Raw genomic sequence first — 20,050 nt, 5'->3', positions numbered from 1 at the left:
TAGGCATCAAGGGCTCACAAAGGCACAGACAGTGCAAAAGAAGAGCGAAGGAAGTTTCTTTGCGTGCTGAGATTCGTTTCCTGACATTTGCCTTCTTTCCTGGTTCCTTCGCTCTCCAGCTAGCAAACAGGGCCCGTTCCAAGGCTAGTTAGATGCTGGTGTCTAGACCAGAGAAGTGGGGTTCATCTAGCAGCTGCTCAGAGAAACCTGGGTGGGAGGGTGGAATTTAGGATTCTCCCACCAGGAGGAGGTGCTGTTGCTCAGAAAAAGCTTCTCAGCGCCCAAAGAGGGGGCAGAGAAGACAGTTCCCCGCCGGCCGCCAGACACATCTTTTCGCAGGGAATCAGAACCCCCTGGGGTAAAACTCCTCTAAGGATGTGCGGCTCCAGGAATGTCAGAGAAGGGAAGGACTGTTTGCTTTAGGAGGTGGGTGCGGGAACCTGCAGGTCCTTAGGTCCCTGCAGCGTCCGATGAAAGCATCTGGGGGGAAGGGGCCAGGATAGACAAAGACAGGAAAGACGGGCTTGCGGCTCCTGTGCAAACACCATGTTGCCAGCGGTCCAAGAGAAGCGGGTGGGGGTTCGAGCATTTTGGCTGCTTCCTGAGGGCACGGAACTCACAACCTGGCAATGCTCAGAGCCCCGTTCCTTGGGAGTTTTCTTTGTGTTGGTCTTGAGATGCTGAGGGAGGAAGCTGAAGCATCATTTGAGTTTGTTTCAAAGTGCCTTCGGTTGGGCTAAGGTTGTGACCCTGAGCACAGGGGTTCCAGCTCTTAACCCCTGAGGGGAATGGACAATGGACCAACTTAATCTGTTGGACAGAAAGTAGCCAGAAAAAAATCAAATGATGCTTCCGGTTCCTCCGTCAGGATCACAAGAGAAACACAAAAAATCCCAAGAGGAACAATTCTTCTCTGCTTTAGTTACCTCCATCGCAACCCTCTCCACCTCTTCTTCTGCCTACCTAGCGGCTCTTTGATGGAGAAAGATCCTGGAGCGGATAGAATTTCTGAGATACAAACGGAGAGAGAGGCTTTGAGACCTCCTGATAGGATGTTGACACAATCTAACAGGGCTCTTGGTTGTAGCTGCCTCCTGTCTCTGCTCCCTATGTTGTCAATTCTGTGCCCTCATGAAGCAGCCAAACCAGAGTACGTAGAGCACCCAGTTTAGGGCTCAAGCCCAAACCCTGAGACTAAGAGTCTTACCTTCTCTTTATCAGTGTCTACTGTACTGCTCCCCTCTTCCTCCACCTGTGTATGTTTGACATCCATACCTGCCCAAGATCAAGCAATGCCAACTTTCTGGTGGGGAATAAACTGGAATTTACTCAACTAGGTGCCTTGAGCGCATGGATTCCGAAGGTATTTACAATTCCCTCTAACTTCTCTTGCCGCTACTCTAAGAAAGCTCCTAAACAAGGGCTCTTCCAATATGTTACAAGGGCAATTGAAACCAGGCCACCTCTTGAGGTGGAATCAAGAGGCTGTGTCAGAAGTGGGATTTGAACCCACGCCTCCTACAGGAGACCAGAAGCCCCAGTTGTGGGAAAGACAGAGCCTTGAGTCTGGCGCCTTAGACCACTCGGCCATCCTGACGCTGGGACAAAAGCAGCTCTCTCAACCCTCCTTTTCTTCAATATTGTATGAGCCGCTCAAGGAGACCAAGACAGCATCTCTCGTTCAACACCTACATCACATCTGGTTTTTAGACACCATCACCCTCATCTAAAGTTTCAGGTTTCCTACAACCCTGTGCCTTCTGAGGTGTTCTAATCTCCCCCCTCACTTATTAGATGGACACTAGGACAGAGGCAGAATAGAGACACTTAGCTTAATGAGAACCTCAAACTCCCGCACGGTGGGCCACAGAGTCAAGCAGCCAGCACTCACAATCGGTACCGGCCTTGTTTGGGTTTTTTTCCCAAACTAGCTCAGCACTCAGGGTGTTGAGCCCTTCTGGAACTCTTGCAAAAGAGTTTGGAGCCTGAATGGGTGTTGAGTTCTTAAGAAAACCATGTTTTTGTTTTGTTTCCCAAGAAAATTGGGGACAAAAGATTAATCTAGGTGAACCTGGATGTTTATTGCTGTTTTCGTTCAGCTCCACTAGGCTCTTTCGAAAGCTGGTTCGTTCCTATTACAGAGGGTCCTAGCAGAGAGAGTGAAGGAACCCCTGTGCTCAGCATCACAACCTGAGCCCGAGGAAAAGCCCTGAAACACGCTCAAATGACGCTTTAGGTTCATCCATCAGAATCACAAGAGCAAGACAAAGACATCTCAAGAGGAAGAGTCCTCGGCTTTCATTTACCCCATCGCAACCCTCTTCACTTCTTCTTCTGCCTACCTAGAGGCTCGTCCAGGAAAATCACTCAACTGATTATAATTTGGGCAGAGAAACCCAGGGAGGGCTTGTGCTCCCCCTCCATGTGAGTGGATAGCACTCTGACTTCGTCTCACGGGTCTCTCAGCTTTGGCTTCCCAGTTTGTCAACTCGGTGCAGGCAGGAAGCAGGCTCTCCTCGGCTTTGCAAGCCACTTTCTGTCCAAATTGGGAAACCGGTCCAGTCTCCATTCCCCTGTGAGAACAAGAGCAGAGAGTTCACCAGCTGAACCCAATCCGAGGCATTGAAAAAAATGGAATTATGCTTCCCGTTCCTCCGTCAGGATCACCAGGGAAACACACCAAAATCCCAAGAGGAACAACTCGTCTCTGTTTTATTTACCCCCAACGCAATCCTCTCTGCTTCTTCTGCCTCCCTCGAGGCTCTTCCAGGGACAAAACTCATTGAGCTGATAGGATTTGGGGATGGAAACGGAGAGGGGGTTTGACACCTCCTGAGAGGATGTGGACGCGATAGAACAGCTCTCTCGGTTTTAGAAGCCTCCTAGCCTGGCTCTTTTGTTGTCAATTCTGTGCCATCAGGAAGCAGCGAAAGCAGGGTAGGGAGGGCACCCGGTGACGTTGCACTCCATACGTTTTATGAAAAGATGCTTATAAGTGTGAGTATGATGTAAGTGGAATATGCTTGATGCAAAAGGTCTCTTGTAAGGTATCATAACAAAGGTTCTAACCTACTGAATATATGCCTCCTATTTGTATGCATGTCTCATTCTTGTCTCTGAAGCTGGAAATATGAAGTCTAACTCTGAGGTCCTATTGTAATTGTGCAAAGCGTGGGCCACTAATGGCGGTTTAAAACCTTGACGGCTCCCATTGACAATTGGTTGTAAATGGTTTATTGACCTGCAAACCTTCCAGTGTACGTGTGGGCCAACCCAGGAAGAATGGAAAGTAGGGGTCTTACAGAGACCACGATAGTGGAATCCATCTTAAATCTGGTATTTTTCCGTTTAGAAGGAAGGGTGAGGGCCCGGAGAGACAAAAGATTCCCGCCTTATGCCAAAGCTATAAAAGGGGGTGAAGCAGGACAAAGGGGCTGCCAGTCATGAGAAAACCCCTGCCAGTCATGAGAAAACCTAAGATGTCTGCTGGAAGTAACAAAGACCGAAGCAGGGGAAAGGATTGGGCCCAGACTAGGCAGGAGTCTAGTCTGTGAAAGAAGCTGATTGGAACACCTCTGAGGGTGAGTTATTCCCTGGAATCAGTTTCTTAATGTATTAGGCTTAGGCTTGCGTGTTTTGTTTTAGTTTGCTTGGTGACTTCCTTTGTTCTGTCTGTTATTACTTGAAATCACTTAACTCCTACTTTTTAGCCTTAATAAAAATGACTTTTGTTTATTAATAAACCCAGAGGAAGTGATTAATCCCTGGGGGAGCAAACAGCTGTGCATCTCTCTCTATCAGTGATCTAGAGGGTGAAGAATCTAGGAATTTACCCTGTATAAGCTTTATAGAGAGTACAAGGGATTTATTTGGGGTTTTAGAACCCACTGGGAGCTGGGTGCTGGAGACAGGTGCTGAGCTGTTTTGAGTTAAAGTCTGCAGCTTTGGGGGTGTGGCCCAGAGCCTGGGTCTGTGTTGCAGCAGGCTAGGGTGTCTGGCTCAACAAGGCAGGGTTCTGGAGTCCCAAGCTGGCAGGGAAAATGGGCTCGGAAGTCATTTCAGTCCCAAGGGGATCTCTGTGACCGAACCCATCACAGTGGCATAGTCGAGCAGGATATGTGCACAGCTGATTGCTTTGAGACACTGGTAGTGATTTTTAAGCGTGTTGCCCGGAGGACAGACAAAGTGCTTATTCGGGAAAGGAAGATGACAACTTTGGTTGCCAAATTGGCTGGGAAAGCTCTGGATATATTCAGTAAGATGCCTATTGCTGATGCTTCAAACTATGGTCTATTTAAGGAATTGGTTTTGAAACAGTTTCAGATTAGGCCCGAAACCTAGAGGGTTAAATTCACAACTCTTTCAACTCCCAGAGCCCTTCTACAGCACAGATGATTTGTATACACCTTCACCGTGAGCCAAATTGGCAGGTTTCCGGGAGCCCTGTGAGTCCGATGTTGTTTTAGTCTCCCTGCTGATTTATTAGGAGACTAAAAGATGGACACCAGAACTGAGGCAGACTACGGACACCGCATTCTGAGAAAACAATGGTGAACCTCCAACTCCAGCAGTGTGGGCCACATAGACAAGTAACCAGCACCCACAATCTTTACAAGCTTTTTTCCAAAATAACTCATCTTTTGGAAAAATAGGTTGAGCCTTTTTGACAATCTGGCTAAAGATTTTAGTGCCTAACTGGGAGCCTAGTTCTTCTGCAAATCTGGCCCTAGCGGTGGGTGTGAGACCTTCTGAAAATTCTGGCCAATGTGTCTGGAAGCTCCAAGAAGCATCGCAACTTTGAGCATTTACTAGAACAGGATGAACAAAACCTTCCTTCCTTGACCTACAATCACCTTGATTCCAGGTTGAGGTTTCAAGAGAATTGATTTGATTCTTAGATGCAATGCGAAAAAAACACCCTCTTGTAGACATTGGAAGAGGGAGGCTGAAATGGATCTGCCACTAAACCACGTTGCCTTTCATCAGTAGCCACCTGAGCAAGAGGGTAACCACTGGCCTAGAGGTGAAAGGCCCATAGCCCATGCTCAGAAGCCTTCAGCGGCTAGATCTTAGGAATGGAAAAGCTTAATGATCTTTCTCCGGGGTGGTTACTTCCAAAGACTTGTATATAGCGCTGGGTGAAAGGTTTTGGGATGAATATTATATTTAGTGAAATATTTTGGTGGACCCAAAATGATTGTTTGGTTTGGTTTGGTTTCACCAAGAAAAGTGAAAAGAAAAGAAAAAGATCTTGGGTCAAAGTGCAATGTTGTTCTAATTTAGGTTAGGCTCGGTAAGAAGGAAGAACTAAATTGTTTGCACAAGTAAGTGTATTTGTGTAAAAGGGTGCAGAGGCTGGGCTTTAAGGGGCAGATAGCCATATTGTAGTAGGTGGAAGCTTTGCTTTCCCCATGGCCTCCAAAGAGTTTCCAAGCATTCTGAAGGAGGCCAGGAAGTCGCATTCTTCCGCTTGAACTCCAAGTGAGGAAGGCAAGGTAGACTTTTGTTGAAAAGGGTAACTCCCTGACCGGGAATCGAACCCGGGCCGTGGCGGTGAAAGCGCCAAATCCTAACCACTAGACCACCAGGGAGATGACATTTGGGGGGTTGGGCATAACTTTCTAGTCCTACTTTCTGTCCAACTGAGGCCATTCGTTCGTCTTCAAAGGAGGTTAACACAAGCTCTGAGTTCTTCGTTTCCTTACGGTTCCCTTCCTATTTTTAGCACTGATATGAAAAAGACACAGAAAACATATTAAAACAATTTCCAGTATTGTTATTCATTGAGGCCACGTCTTTTTTTAAAAAAAAAAAACAGTTTTATTGCTATCTTGTTTTACTCTCCATGGGCTTACAGAAATGTACGAGGGATGAATAAGATGTGGTGGAATCGTCAGCCTTAAGCAATCTCCATCCCAATGAAGAGGGCTGGTGGAGGATTTGAGAAAGAAGCAGTTATCTCAACTACTGAGCGCTGGCGAAGATATAGAAATAAGTAGAGAAGCTCTAGATGGCTGCTCAGGGGGTGGGGGGCAATCAGCTTCTGAAAGGTTATTTTTTCCCTCTCTTGCCTGGGCTAGAAGAGACTCAACTCTCTTAGGACCATGGAATTGTCAATGTGTCTTGTCTTCATGATGTACTAAAGGTCCGAGACCGCCTCAGCTGGTTGAGAGGACAAAGAGTGGATTCCGTTATGCTCTGAGACTCTAAGGGAGAGAGTGATGTCGAAGAGTGCAAGATCAAATGCCCAACGTGGGGCTCGAACCCACGACCCTGAGATTAAGAGTCTCATGTTCTACCTACTGAGCTAGTCGGGCTAGGCATCAAGGGCTCACAAAGGCACAGACAGTGCAAAAGAAGAGCGAAGGAAGTTTCTTTGCGTGCTGAGATTCGTTTCCTGACATTTGCCTTCTTTCCTGGTTCCTTCGCTCTCCAGCTAGCAAACAGGGCCCGTTCCAAGGCTAGTTAGATGCTGGTGTCTAGACCAGAGAAGTGGGGTTCATCTAGCAGCTGCTCAGAGAAACCTGGGTGGGAGGGTGGAATTTAGGATTCTCCCACCAGGAGGAGGTGCTGTTGCTCAGAAAAAGCTTCTCAGCGCCCAAAGAGGGGGCAGAGAAGACAGTTCCCGCCGGCCGCCAGACACATCTTTCGCAGGGAATCAGAACCCCTGGAGTAAAACTCCTCTAAGGATGTGCGGCTCCAGGAATGTCAGAGAAGGAAGGACTGTTTGCTTTAGGAGGTGGGTGCGGAACCTGCAGGTCCTTAGGTCCCTGCAGCGTCCGATGAAAGCATCTGGGGAAGGGGCCAGGATAGACAAAGACAGGAAAGACGGGCTTGCGGCTCCTGTGCAAACACCATGTTGCCAGCGGTCCAAGAGAAGCGGGTGGGGGTTCGAGCATTTTGGCTGCTTCCTGAGGGCACGGAACTCACAACCTGGCAATGCTCAGAGCCCCGTTCCTTGGGAGTTTTCTTTGTGTTGGTCTTGAGATGCTGAGGGAGGAAGCTGAAGCATCATTTGAGTTTGTTTCAAAGTGCCTTCGGTTGGGCTAAGGTTGTGACCCTGAGCACAGGGGTTCCAGCTCTTAACCCCTGAGGAATGGACAATGGACCAACTTAATCTGTTGGACAGAAAGTAGCCAGAAAAATCAAATGATGCTTCCGGTTCCTCCGTCAGGATCACAAGAGAAACACAAAAAATCCCAAGAGGAACAATTCTTCTCTGCTTTAGTTACCTCCATCGCAACCCTCTCCACCTCTTCTTCTGCCTACCTAGCGGCTCTTTGATGGAGAAAGATCCTGGAGCGGATAGAATTTCTGAGATACAAACGGAGAGAGAGGCTTTGAGACCTCCTGATAGGATGTTGACACAATCTAACAGGGCTCTTGGTTGTAGCTGCCTCCTGTCTCTGCTCCCTATGTTGTCAATTCTGTGCCCTCATGAAGCAGCCAAACCAGAGTACGTAGAGCACCCAGTTTAGGGCTCAAGCCCAAACCCTGAGACTAAGAGTCTTACCTTCTCTTTATCAGTGTCTACTGTACTGCTCCCTTCTTCCTCCACCTGTGTATGTTTGACATCCATACCTGCCCAAGATCAAGCAATGCCAACTTTCTGGTGGGGAATAAACTGGAATTTACTCAACTAGGTGCCTTGAGCGCATGGATTCCGAAGGTATTTACAATTCCCTCTAACTTCTCTTGCCGCTACTCTAAGAAAGCTCCTAAACAAGGGCTCTTCCAATACGTTACAAGGGCAATTGAAACCAGGCCACCTCTTGAGGTGGAATCAAGAGGCTGTGTCAGAAGTGGGATTTGAACCCACGCCTCCTACAGGAGACCAGAAGCCCCAGTTGTGGGAAAGACAGAGCCTTGAGTCTGGCGCCTTAGACCACTCGGCCATCCTGACGCTGGGACAAAAGCAGCTCTCTCAACCCTCCTTTTCTTCAATATTGTATGAGCCGCTCAAGGAGACCAAGACAGCATCTCTCGTTCAACACCTACATCACATCTGGTTTTTAGACACCATCACCCTCATCTAAAGTTTCAGGTTTCCTACAACCCTGTGCCTTCTGAGGTGTTCTAATCTCCCCCCTCACTTATTAGATGGACACTAGGACAGAGGCAGAATAGAGACACTTAGCTTAATGAGAACCTCAAACTCCCGCACGGTGGGCCACAGAGTCAAGCAGCCAGCACTCACAATCGGTACCGGCCTTGTTTGGGTTTTTTTCCCAAACTAGCTCAGCACTCAGGGTGTTGAGCCCTTCTGGAACTCTTGCAAAAGAGTTTGGAGCCTGAATGGGTGTTGAGTTCTTAAGAAAACCATGTTTTTGTTTTGTTTCCCCAAGAAAATTGGGGACAAAAGATTAATCTAGGGTGAACCTGGATGTTTATTGCTGTTTTCGTTCAGCTCCACTAGGCTCTTTCGAAAGCTGGTTCGTTCCCTATTACAGAGGGTCCTAGCAGAGAGAGTGAAGGAACCCCTGTGCTCAGCATCACAACCTGAGCCCGAGGAAAAGCCCTGAAACACGCTCAAATGACGCTTTAGGTTCATCCATCAGAATCACAAGAGCAAGACAAAGACATCTCAAGAGGAAGAGTCCTCGGCTTTCATTTACCCCATCGCAACCCTCTTCACTTCTTCTTCTGCCTACCTAGAGGCTCGTCCAGGAAAATCACTCAACTGATTATAATTTGGGCAGAGAAACCCAGGGAGGGCTTGTGCTCCCCCTCCATGTGAGTGGATAGCACTCTGACTTCGTCTCACGGGTCTCTCAGCTTTGGCTTCCCAGTTTGTCAACTCGGTGCAGGCAGGAAGCAGGCTCTCCTCGGCTTTGCAAGCCACTTTCTGTCCAAATTGGGAAACCGGTCCAGTCTCCATTCCCCTGTGAGAACAAGAGCAGAGAGTTCACCAGCTGAACCCAATCCGAGGCATTGAAAAAAATGGAATTATGCTTCCCGTTCCTCCGTCAGGATCACCAGGGAAACACACCAAAATCCCAAGAGGAACAACTCGTCTCTGTTTTATTTACCCCCAACGCAATCCTCTCTGCTTCTTCTGCCTCCCTCGAGGCTCTTCCAGGGACAAAACTCATTGAGCTGATAGGATTTGGGGGATGGAAACGGAGAGAGGGGGTTTGACACCTCCTGAGAGGATGTGGACGCGATAGAACAGCTCTCTCGGTTTTAGAAGCCTCCTAGCCTGGCTCTTTTGTTGTCAATTCTGTGCCATCAGGAAGCAGCGAAAGCAGGGTAGGGAGGGCACCCGGTGACGTTGCACTCCATACGTTTTATGAAAAGATGCTTATAAGTGTGAGTATGATGTAAGTGGAATATGCTTGATGCAAAAGGTCTCTTGTAAGGTATCATAACAAAGGTTCTAACCTACTGAATATATGCCTCCTATTTGTATGCATGTCTCATTCTTGTCTCTGAAGCTGGAAATATGAAGTCTAACTCTGAGGTCCTATTGTAATTGTGCAAAGCGTGGGCCACTAATGGCGGTTTAAAACCTTGACGGCTCCCATTGACAATTGGTTGTAAATGGTTTATTGACCTGCAAACCTTCCAGTGTACGTGTGGGCCAACCCAGGAAGAATGGAAAGTAGGGGTCTTACAGAGACCACGATAGTGGAATCCATCTTAAATCTGGTATTTTTCCGTTTAGAAGGAAGGGTGAGGACCCGGAGAGACAAAAGATTCCCGCCTTATGCCAAAGCTATAAAAGGGGGTGAAGCAGGACAAAGGGGCTGCCAGTCATGAGAAAACCCCTGCCAGTCATGAGAAAACCTAAGATGTCTGCTGGAAGTAACAAAGACCGAAGCAGGGGAAAGGATTGGGCCCAGACTAGGCAGGAGTCTAGTCTGTGAAAGAAGCTGATTGGAACACCTCTGAGGGTGAGCTATTCCCTGGAATCAGTTTCTTAATGTATTAGGCTTAGGCTTGCGTGTTTTGTTTTAGTTTGCTTGGTGACTTCCTTTGTTCTGTCTGTTATTACTTGAAATCACTTAACTCCTACTTTTTAGCCATAATAAAAATGACTTTTGTTTATTAATAAACCCAGAGGAAGTGATTAATCCCTGGGGGAGCAAACAGCTGTGCATCTCTCTCTATCAGTGATCTAGAGGGTGAAGAATCTAGGAATTTACCCTGTATAAGCTTTATAGAGAGTACAAGGGATTTATTTGGGGTTTTAGAACCCACTGGGAGCTGGGTGCTGGAGACAGGTGCTGAGCTGTTTTGAGTTAAAGTCTGCAGCTTTGGGGGTGTGGCCCAGAGCCTGGGTCTGTGTTGCAGCAGGCTAGGGTGTCTGGCTCAACAAGGCAGGGTTCTGGAGTCCCAAGCTGGCAGGGAAAATGGGCTCGGAAGTCATTTCAGTCCCAAGGGGATCTCTGTGACCGAACCCATCACAGTGGCATAGTCGAGCAGGATATGTGCACAGCTGATTGCTTTGAGACACTGGTAGTGATTTTTAAGCGTGTTGCCCGGAGGACAGACAAAGTGCTTATTCGGGAAAGGGAAGATGACAACTTTGGTTGCCAAATTGGCTGGGAAAGCTCTGGATATATTCAGTAAGATGCCTATTGCTGATGCTTCAAACTATGGTCTATTTAAGGAATTGGTTTTGAAACAGTTTCAGATTAGGCCCGAAACCTAGAGGGTTAAATTCACAACTCTTTCAACTCCCAGAGCCCTTCTACAGCACAGATGATTTGTATACACCTTCACCGTGAGCCAAATTGGCAGGTTTCCGGGAGCCCTGTGAGTCCGATGTTGTTTTAGTCTCCCTGCTGATTTATTAGGAGACTAAAAGATGGACACCAGAACTGAGGCAGACTACGGACACCGCATTCTGAGAAAACAATGGTGAACCTCCAACTCCAGCAGTGTGGGCCACATAGACAAGTAACCAGCACCCACAATCTTTACAAGCTTTTTCCAAAATAACTCATCTTTTGGAAAAATAGGTTGAGCCTTTTTGACAATCTGGCTAAAGATTTTAGTGCCTAACTGGGAGCCTAGTTCTTCTGCAAATCTGGCCCTAGCGGTGGGTGTGAGACCTTCTGAAAATTCTGGCCAATGTGTCTGGAAGCTCCAAGAAGCATCGCAACTTTGAGCATTTACTAGAACAGGATGAACAAAACCTTCCTTCCTTGACCTACAATCACCTTGATTCCAGGTTGAGGTTTCAAGAGAATTGATTTGATTCTTAGATGCAATGCGAAAAAAACACCCTCTTGTAGACATTGGAAGAGGGAGGCTGAAATGGATCTGCCACTAAACCACGTTGCCTTTCATCAGTAGCCACCTGAGCAAGAGGGTAACCACTGGCCTAGAGGTGAAAGGCCCATAGCCCATGCTCAGAAGCCTTCAGCGGCTAGATCTTAGGAATGGAAAAGCTTAATGATCTTTCTCCGGGGTGGTTACTTCCAAAGACTTGTATATAGCGCTGGGTGAAAGGTTTTGGGATGAATATTATATTTAGTGAAATATTTTGGTGGACCCAAAATGATTGTTTGGTTTGGTTTGGTTTCACCAAGAAAAGTGAAAAGAAAAGAAAAAGATCTTGGGTCAAAGTGCAATGTTGTTCTAATTTAGGTTAGGCTCGGTAAGAAGGAAGAACTAAATTGTTTGCACAAGTAAGTGTATTTGTGTAAAAGGGTGCAGAGGCTGGGCTTTAAGGGGCAGATAGCCATATTGTAGTAGGTGGAAGCTTTGCTTTCCCCATGGCCTCCAAAGAGTTTCCAAGCATTCTGAAGGAGGCCAGGAAGTCGCATTCTTCCGCTTGAACTCCAAGTGAGGAAGGCAAGGTAGACTTTTGTTGAAAAGGGTAACTCCCTGACCGGGAATCGAACCCGGGCCGTGGCGGTGAAAGCGCCAAATCCTAACCACTAGACCACCAGGGAGATGACATTTGGGGGGTTGGGCATAACTTTCTAGTCCTACTTTCTGTCCAACTGAGGCCATTCGTTCGTCTTCAAAGGAGGTTAACACAAGCTCTGAGTTCTTCGTTTCCTTACGGTTCCCTTCCTATTTTTAGCACTGATATGAAAAAGACACAGAAAACATATTAAAACAATTTCCAGTATTGTTATTCATTGAGGCCACGTCTTTTTTTAAAAAAAAAAAACAGTTTTATTGCTATCTTGTTTTACTCTCCATGGGCTTACAGAAATGTACGAGGGATGAATAAGATGTGGTGGAATCGTCAGCCTTAAGCAATCTCCATCCCAATGAAGAGGGCTGGTGGAGGATTTGAGAAAGAAGCAGTTATCTCAACTACTGAGCGCTGGCGAAGATATAGAAATAAGTAGAGAAGCTCTAGATGGCTGCTCAGGGGGTGGGGGGCAATCAGCTTCTGAAAGGTTATTTTTTCCCTCTCTTGCCTGGGCTAGAAGAGACTCAACTCTCTTAGGACCATGGAATTGTCAATGTGTCTTGTCTTCATGATGTACTAAAGGTCCGAGACCGCCTCAGCTGGTTGAGAGGACAAAGAGTGGATTCCGTTATGCTCTGAGACTCTAAGGGAGAGAGTGATGTCGAAGAGTGCAAGATCAAATGCCCAACGTGGGGCTCGAACCCACGACCCTGAGATTAAGAGTCTCATGTTCTACCTACTGAGCTAGTCGGGCTAGGCATCAAGGGCTCACAAAGGCACAGACAGTGCAAAAGAAGAGCGAAGGAAGTTTCTTTGCGTGCTGAGATTCGTTTCCTGACATTTGCCTTCTTTCCTGGTTCCTTCGCTCTCCAGCTAGCAAACAGGGCCCGTTCCAAGGCTAGTTAGATGCTGGTGTCTAGACCAGAGAAGTGGGGTTCATCTAGCAGCTGCTCAGAGAAACCTGGGTGGGAGGGTGGAATTTAGGATTCTCCCACCAGGAGGAGGTGCTGTTGCTCAGAAAAAGCTTCTCAGCGCCCAAAGAGGGGGCAGAGAAGACAGTTCCCCGCCGGCCGCCAGACACATCTTTTCGCAGGGAATCAGAACCCCCTGGGGTAAAACTCCTCTAAGGATGTGCGGCTCCAGGAATGTCAGAGAAGGGAAGGACTGTTTGCTTTAGGAGGTGGGTGCGGGAACCTGCAGGTCCTTAGGTCCCTGCAGCGTCCGATGAAAGCATCTGGGGGGAAGGGGCCAGGATAGACAAAGACAGGAAAGACGGGCTTGCGGCTCCTGTGCAAACACCATGTTGCCAGCGGTCCAAGAGAAGCGGGTGGGGGTTCGAGCATTTTGGCTGCTTCCTGAGGGCACGGAACTCACAACCTGGCAATGCTCAGAGCCCCGTTCCTTGGGAGTTTTCTTTGTGTTGGTCTTGAGATGCTGAGGGAGGAAGCTGAAGCATCATTTGAGTTTGTTTCAAAGTGCCTTCGGTTGGGCTAAGGTTGTGACCCTGAGCACAGGGGTTCCAGCTCTTAACCCCTGAGGGGAATGGACAATGGACCAACTTAATCTGTTGGACAGAAAGTAGCCAGAAAAAAATCAAATGATGCTTCCGGTTCCTCCGTCAGGATCACAAGAGAAACACAAAAAATCCCAAGAGGAACAATTCTTCTCTGCTTTAGTTACCTCCATCGCAACCCTCTCCACCTCTTCTTCTGCCTACCTAGCGGCTCTTTGATGGAGAAAGATCCTGGAGCGGATAGAATTTCTGAGATACAAACGGAGAGAGAGGCTTTGAGACCTCCTGATAGGATGTTGACACAATCTAACAGGGCTCTTGGTTGTAGCTGCCTCCTGTCTCTGCTCCCTATGTTGTCAATTCTGTGCCCTCATGAAGCAGCCAAACCAGAGTACGTAGAGCACCCAGTTTAGGGCTCAAGCCCAAACCCTGAGACTAAGAGTCTTACCTTCTCTTTATCAGTGTCTACTGTACTGCTCCCTTCTTCCTCCACCTGTGTATGTTTGACATCCATACCTGCCCAAGATCAAGCAATGCCAACTTTCTGGTGGGGAATAAACTGGAATTTACTCAACTAGGTGCCTTGAGCGCATGGATTCCGAAGGTATTTACAATTCCCTCTAACTTCTCTTGCCGCTACTCTAAGAAAGCTCCTAAACAAGGGCTCTTCCAATATGTTACAAGGGCAATTGAAACCAGGCCACCTCTTGAGGTGGAATCAAGAGGCTGTGTCAGAAGTGGGATTTGAACCCACGCCTCCTACAGGAGACCAGAAGCCCCAGTTGTGGGAAAGACAGAGCCTTGAGTCTGGCGCCTTAGACCACTCGGCCATCCTGACGCTGGGACAAAAGCAGCTCTCTCAACCCTCCTTTTCTTCAATATTGTATGAGCCGCTCAAGGAGACCAAGACAGCATCTCTCGTTCAACACCTACATCACATCTGGTTTTTAGACACCATCACCCTCATCTAAAGTTTCAGGTTTCCTACAACCCTGTGCCTTCTGAGGTGTTCTAATCTCCCCCCTCACTTATTAGATGGACACTAGGACAGAGGCAGAATAGAGACACTTAGCTTAATGAGAACCTCAAACTCCCGCACGGTGGGCCACAGAGTCAAGCAGCCAGCACTCACAATCGGTACCGGCCTTGTTTGGGTTTTTTTCCCAAACTAGCTCAGCACTCAGGGTGTTGAGCCCTTCTGGAACTCTTGCAAAAGAGTTTGGAGCCTGAATGGGTGTTGAGTTCTTAAGAAAACCATGTTTTTGTTTTGTTTCCCCAAGAAAATTGGGGACAAAAGATTAATCTAGGGTGAACCTGGATGTTTATTGCTGTTTTCGTTCAGCTCCACTAGGCTCTTTCGAAAGCTGGTTCGTTCCCTATTACAGAGGGTCCTAGCAGAGAGAGTGAAGGAACCCCTGTGCTCAGCATCACAACCTGAGCCCGAGGAAAAGCCCTGAAACACGCTCAAATGACGCTTTAGGTTCATCCATCAGAATCACAAGAGCAAGACAAAGACATCTCAAGAGGAAGAGTCCTCGGCTTTCATTTACCCCATCGCAACCCTCTTCACTTCTTCTTCTGCCTACCTAGAGGCTCGTCCAGGAAAATCACTCAACTGATTATAATTTGGGCAGAGAAACCCAGGGAGGGCTTGTGCTCCCCCTCCATGTGAGTGGATAGCACTCTGACTTCGTCTACGGGGTCTCTCAGCTTTGGCTTCCCCAGTTTGTCAACTCGGTGCAGGCAGGAAGCAGGCTCTCCTTGGCTTTGCAAGCCACTTTCTGTCCAAATTGGGAAACCGGTCCAGTCTCCATTCCCCTGTGAGAACAAGAGCAGAGAGTTCACCAGCTGAACCCAATCCGAGGCATTGAAAAAAATGGAATTATGCTTCCCGTTCCTCCGTCAGGATCACCAGGGAAACACACCAAAATCCCAAGAGGAACAACTCGTCTCTGTTTTATTTACCCCAACGCAATCCTCTCTGCTTCTTCTGCCTCCTCGAGGCTCTTCCAGGACAAAACTCATTGAGCTGATAGGATTTGGGGATGGAAACGGAGAGAGGGGTTTGACACCTCCTGAGAGGATGTGGACGCGATAGAACAGCTCTCTCGGTTTTAGAAGCCTCCTAGCCTGGCTCTTTTGTTGTCAATTCTGTGCCATCAGGAAGCAGCGAAAGCAGGGTAGGGAGGGCACCCGGTGACGTTGCACTCCATACGTTTTATGAAAAGATGCTTATAAGTGTGAGTATGATGTAAGTGGAATATGCTTGATGCAAAAGGTCTCTTGTAAGGTATCATAACAAAGGTTCTAACCTACTGAATATATGCCTCCTATTTGTATGCATGTCTCATTCTTGTCTCTGAAGCTGGAAATATGAAGTCTAACTCTGAGGTCCTATTGTAATTGTGCAAAGCGTGGGCCACTAATGGCGGTTTAAAACCTTGATGGCTCCCATTGACAATTGGTTGTAAATGGTTTATTGACCTGCAAACCTTCCTGTGTACGTGTGGGCCAACCCAGGAAGAATGGAAAGTAGGGGTCTTACAGAGACCACGATAGTGGAATCCATCTTAAATCTGGTATTTTTCCGTTTAGAAGGAAGGGTGAGGACCCGGAGAGACAAAAGATTCCCGCGTTATGCCAAAGCTATAAAAGGGGGTGAAGCAGGACAAAGGGGCTGCCAGTCATGAGAAAACCCCTGCCAGTCATGAGAAAACCTAAGATGTCTGCTGGAAGTAACAAAGACCGAAGCAGGGGAAAGGATTGGGCCCAGACTAGGCAGGAGTCTAGTCTGTGAAAGAAGCTGATTGGAACACCTCTGAGGGTGAGCTATTCCCTGGAATCAGTTTCTTAATGTATTAGGCTTAGGCTTGCGTGTTTTGTTTTAGTTTGCTTGGTGACTTCCTTTGTTCTGTCTGTTATTACTTGAAATCACTTAACTCCTACTTTTTAGCCTTAATAAAAATGACTTTTGTTTATTAATAAACCCAGAGGAAGTGATTAATCCCTGGGGGAGCAAACAGCTGTGCATCTCTCTCTATCAGTGATCTAGAGGGTGCCTTTCATCAGTAGCCACCTGAGCAAGAGGGTAACCACTGGCCTAGAGGTGAAAGGCCCATAGCCCATGCTCAGAAGCCTTCAGCGGCTAGATCTTAGGAATGGAAAAGCTTAATGATCTTTCTCCGGGGTGTTACTTCCAAAGACTTGTATATAGCGCTGGGTGAAAGGTTTTTGGATGAATATTATATTTAGTGAAATATTTTGGTGGACCCAAAATGATTGTTTGGTTTGGTTTGGTTTCACCAAGAAAAGTGAAAAGAAAAGAAAAAGATCTTGGGTCAAAGTGCAATGTTGTTCTAATTTAGGTTAGGCTCGGTAAGAAGGAAAAACTAAATTGTTTGCACAAGTAAGTGTATTTGTGTAAAAGGGTGCAGAGGCTGGGCTTTAAGGGGCAGATAGCCATACTGTAGTAGTTGGAAGCTTTGCTTTCCCCATGGCCTCTAAAGCATTTCCGAGCATTCTGAAGGAGGCCAGGAAGTTGCATTCTTCTGGTTGAACTCCAAGCGAGGAAGGCAAGGTAGACTTTTGTTGAAGAGGATAACTCCCTGACCGGGAATCGAACCCGGGCCGTGAAAGCGCCAAATCCTAACCACTAGACCACCAGGGAGATGACAGTTGGGGGGGTTGGGCATAACTTTCTAGGCCTACTTTCTGTCCAACTGAGGCCATTCGTTCGTCTTCAAAGGAGGTTAACACAAGCTCTGAGCTCTTTGTTTCCTTATGGTTCCCTTCCTATTTTTAGCACTGATATGAAAAAGAAACAGAAAACATATTAAGACAATTTCCAGTATTGTTATACATTGAGGCCATGTCTTTTTTTTAAAAAAAACAGTTTTGTTGCTATCTTGTTTTACTCTCCATGGGCTTTCAGAAATGTATGAGGGATGAATAAGATGTGGTGGAATCGTCAGCCTTAAGCAATCTCCATCCCAATGAAGAGGGCTGGTGGAGGATTTGAGAAAGAAGCAGTTATCTCAACTACTGAGCGCTGGCGAAGATATAGAAATAAGTAGAGAAGCTCTAGATGGCTGCTCAGGGGGAGGGGGGCAATCAGCTTCTGAAAGGTTATTTTTTCCCTCTCTTGCCTGGGCTAGAAGAGACTCAACTCTCTTAGGACCATGAAATTGCCAATGTGTCTTGTCTTCATGATGTACTAAAGGTCCAAGACCGCCTCAGCTGGTTGAGAGGACAAAGAGTGGATTCCATTATGCTTTGAGACTCTAAGGGAGAGAGTGATGTCGAAGAGTGCAAGATGAAACGCCCAACGTGGGGCTTGAACCCATGACCCTGAGAATAAGAGGCTCATGCTCTACTGATTGAGCTAGTCAGGCTAGGCCTCAAGGGGTCGCAAAGGCACAGACAGTGCAAAAGAAGAGCGAAGGAAGTTTCTTTGCGTGCTGAGATTCGTTTCCTGACATTTGCCTTCTTTCCTGGTTCCTTCGCTCTCCAGCTAGCAAACAGGGCCCGTTCCAAGGCTAGTTAGATGCTGGTGTCTAGACCAGAGTTCATCTAGCAGCTGCTCAGAGAAACCTGGGTGGGAGGGTGGAATTTAGGATTCTCCCACCAGGAGGAGGTGCTGTTTCTCAGAAAAAGCTTCTCAGCGCCCAAAGAGGGGGCAGAGAAGACAGTTCTCCGCCGGCCGCCAGACACATCTTTTTGCAGGGAATCAGAACCCCCTGGGGTAAAACTCCTCCAAGGATGTGCAGCTCCAGGAATGTCAGAGAAGGGAAGGACTGTTTGCTTTAGGAGGTGGGTGTGGGAACCTGCAGGTCCTTAGGTCCCTCCAGCGTCCGATGAAAGCATTTGGGGGGAAGGGGCCGGGATAGACAAAGACAGGAAAGACGGGCTTGCGGCTCCTGTGCAAACACCATGTTGCCAGCGGTCCAAGAGAAGTGGGTGGGGGTTCGAGCATTTTGGCTGCTTCCTGAGGGCACGGAACTCACAACCTGGCAATGCTCAGAGCCCCGTTCCTCGGTAGTTTTCTTTGTGTTGGTCTTGTAATGCTGAGGGAGGAAGCTGAAGCATCATTTGAGTTTGTTTCAGTGCCTTCGGTTGGGCTAAGGTTGTGACCCATTCATATATATAGTATGAACTATATACACTAACTATACTACAAACGAATAAAGTTAACTACAACTATATAAATCTGAACTATATATACAAGAATTAACGAGAGAAACTATGAGTAGCTAGGGAAGTGGAGGTCAGCTAAGCCGCGCTCCACTGTTCCAACGACCGACACGGGCAGTAAGAAGGAACTGAGGGGCGGGTGGGTCAGCAGTGGTATATATCTGGCGCTATAGCAGCGCCACTCCAGGGGGCACCCATCCGACCCACCGAGTGTTGCTTGGGTAAAAATCTTCCGACGAACGTGCACACGGCGTGCGCACACCTAACTGGAATGCATATGAGCAATCACTCGAAGAAGAACTCCTTCTTTCTTGTATATTGGAAAGAAACCTGGTGTTATTTTTCACCAAGGAAGCTGGTAGATGTTTGAACACAAAGTATTGCAGCTTGGGAACAATCCCCCAGAAATGGCATCTTCCACTCCACAGATCAGTAGCAAACAGTTAATATTAGTGTTTGTCTGAGAATAGAATGAAGGTGAGTGTTTACTCCGACTCCTCAGTGAGTGAAACAGACAGAAAGAGCAAGGTTGTTCTGAAAGACAACGGATCTGTCTGGAGGCAAACAGACCTTGAGAATGAGCAAGAGTGTGAAAAGAGGTTCAAATGTGGGTTAGGTGTTAGTTAGGTTGGTCTGACAAATTTCAAGAAAATACCAATGCTCATAGACTGATGCAGACACAGCCTTACAACTCCCCCACTGCCAGCTCCCCATCGGTGTCAGAAGCTCTCCCTTCCCTGCTCCCCAGCCCTCAGCCCCAGGAACCACTGTCCTCTGCTTCCCCCTCTGGCCCCACCAACTTTTCCTCCCATTTCTGGGTTCCTCAACCCAGGGGCCAGACACGGGGTCCTACTCACCGCAATGCTCTCCACGAGGGCTGCTTTGGAGACCTGGGGCTCCAGAGTGTCCAGCCCCTGCTGCTGTGCCAAGAAGCACAGACGTGGGACAGCATGGAGGAAGCCGAGCTGTTGGGCCCTGTCCTCCACCAACTAGGAGTGGGGGAGAGAGAGAGAGAGATGGTTAGGTGAGGACCTCCCCGGGCATGGGGGTTTCTGGCAGGCGAGGGAGAAGGTGAAAGGAGGCGAGTGGTGGGTGGGGACTGACTAGGAGGGACGCAGCAAGCCAGCGGGGGGCTAGGGGGTGAAGAGGGGTGTGATGGTGGGGCCCAGCAGGGAGGGGGCAGGTCCTATTTTACTGCTGTGATCTGGTCACCCCAAATGCCGTTTCTTCCTGCCCCCACCGAACCTTGTTTCGACGGGGCGGAGCTGGGGAAGGAGGGTTTGTTTCCACGGGGCTGGGCGGAGCTGGGGGGGGGAAGAAGGGGGCAATTTTATATTAATAAGGAAATGTTTTATAAATTTTAATAAAATAAACATTAGTGAAGAAAATCAGTTGTACAACTATCAAAACAAATTATTTTCCTGATATTAAAGTGCAAATCAGCTAATTAATATATGATGCAATGTATGTAA

The 20,050-nt window shown here is 47.7% G+C and overlaps 7 non-coding genes across 7 annotated transcripts; all 7 read right to left on the bottom strand.

The window, feature by feature from the left end:
* Window positions 1–1,488: 1,488 nt before the first annotated feature.
* On the bottom strand, window positions 1,489–1,597 carry TRNAL-CAA. Its single transcript has 2 exons — window positions 1,560–1,597; window positions 1,489–1,534 (listed from the first exon to the last, which is right to left on the bottom strand). It is a non-coding gene; the product is annotated as a tRNA-Leu (tRNA).
* Window positions 1,598–5,519: 3,922 nt separating this feature from the next.
* Window positions 5,520–5,591, bottom strand: TRNAE-UUC. Its single transcript has one exon. It is a non-coding gene; the product is annotated as a tRNA-Glu (tRNA).
* Window positions 5,592–6,244: 653 nt separating this feature from the next.
* TRNAK-CUU lies at window positions 6,245–6,317 on the bottom strand. Its single transcript has one exon. It is a non-coding gene; the product is annotated as a tRNA-Lys (tRNA).
* Window positions 6,318–7,794: 1,477 nt separating this feature from the next.
* Window positions 7,795–7,903, bottom strand: TRNAL-CAA. The gene is made up of 2 exons: window positions 7,866–7,903; window positions 7,795–7,840 (listed from the first exon to the last, which is right to left on the bottom strand). It is a non-coding gene; the product is annotated as a tRNA-Leu (tRNA).
* Window positions 7,904–11,831: 3,928 nt separating this feature from the next.
* TRNAE-UUC lies at window positions 11,832–11,903 on the bottom strand. Its single transcript has one exon. It is a non-coding gene; the product is annotated as a tRNA-Glu (tRNA).
* Window positions 11,904–12,556: 653 nt separating this feature from the next.
* TRNAK-CUU lies at window positions 12,557–12,629 on the bottom strand. Its single transcript has one exon. It is a non-coding gene; the product is annotated as a tRNA-Lys (tRNA).
* A 1,488-nt stretch (window positions 12,630–14,117) lies between these two features.
* Window positions 14,118–14,226, bottom strand: TRNAL-CAA. Its single transcript has 2 exons — window positions 14,189–14,226; window positions 14,118–14,163 (listed from the first exon to the last, which is right to left on the bottom strand). It is a non-coding gene; the product is annotated as a tRNA-Leu (tRNA).
* Between the last annotated feature and the right edge of the window lie 5,824 nt (window positions 14,227–20,050).

The sequence above is a fragment of the Mauremys reevesii genome, unplaced genomic scaffold, assembly GCF_016161935.1.
Source record: "Mauremys reevesii isolate NIE-2019 unplaced genomic scaffold, ASM1616193v1 Contig4, whole genome shotgun sequence".
Taxonomy (NCBI): domain Eukaryota; kingdom Metazoa; phylum Chordata; order Testudines; family Geoemydidae; genus Mauremys; species Mauremys reevesii.
This window is presented reverse-complemented; position numbering and strand designations above follow the sequence as displayed.